This window comes from Suillus fuscotomentosus (genome assembly GCF_016647785.1).
Source record: "Suillus fuscotomentosus strain FC203 chromosome Unknown F5891scaffold_206, whole genome shotgun sequence".
Lineage (NCBI taxonomy): Eukaryota > Fungi > Basidiomycota > Agaricomycetes > Boletales > Suillaceae > Suillus > Suillus fuscotomentosus.
In genome coordinates, this window is record NW_024539718.1 from 28,568 (window position 1) to 29,698 (window position 1,131).

Consider the following 1,131-nt stretch of genomic DNA (forward strand, 5'->3'; position numbering starts at 1 on the left):
TCCAGGCTGACCTAAGGTCGGCAATACGTCACGAGTTTACGATATACGAAGTAATTGAAATCGACAGCGGTGAATAGCGAATATTCCGACTTTCTTTTTTTAGTTTTTTCCTAGAACCATCGTCATGAAAGAAAGTTGGGGTCAACCAACCATACATGCATAATCATTTGGCCATATGTTGCAAGCGGAAGACCCTGTCATTGCAGGATGAGTTATTTGAAATGTTTGCATGTTGAGATGACTGCAACTGTTAGGCACGTCGACTGGAACAGTCATTGGCCTTGGCCTGGGCACTCTCACCTCCCTTGCGCATAATCCCGGATTTGCCCCACCTTTCGTCATCGGCTCCGAGTATTGCTCAAAGTCGCGGGAAAACGTCGAATACGGAATCATCACACGATGCTGCGTTTGCCTCAACTCCAAACACGGAGAAACACGTCAGCTTAGTGACCGAAAAGAGGGTCCGGAGGAGTTCGTGGCGATTCTGCATAGGTGAAGAGAGGCTTTGAGTCATCTCTTGCCGTAGGCACAAAGTCACGCTGTCGGACCCCAATAGGAAGTGTATATTTCAGATGGGCCCAGACGCGGCATGGCGCAAGTAATGATACCTCGAAGGAGAGTTCCACGTCCCTCAAATGACGTTTGGCAGGGATCTGCGAGATATGGTCAAGGCTCAAGACCTTCCAGCTCGGGAAGGCCAGCATGAGGAATTCCCAGAAAGTTCCACGGCCGTGGCAGTCTGACTAGTTATTTCTGTGAATCAGTGTCAGTCGTATGCCGTTCAAGTCTTTGTAATACCCTGCTCACCATCATGTCCGTCAAACCGATCACATCTCATAGCCAGTTCATTTCCATTGTAGGCACTTTATAGTCAGTGGCATAGCACAAGCACATTTAACACCACAGATAATGGAAGAGGGAAAGACTGTCATCGTAGATTTCGTATCCGAAAGGTGTCCCCATTGTAAAGCCATCGCCCCCACCTTTGATGAGCTCGCAAACAAGTTCTCGTCGGACAAAATCGAATTTTACGTTATTGACGCCGAAAAAGTCGACGATGTCAGCTTCGAAGTTGGTGGCATAACGAGCGTAAATATCTGCACACATCCATCGTCGTACGCCGATCACTAA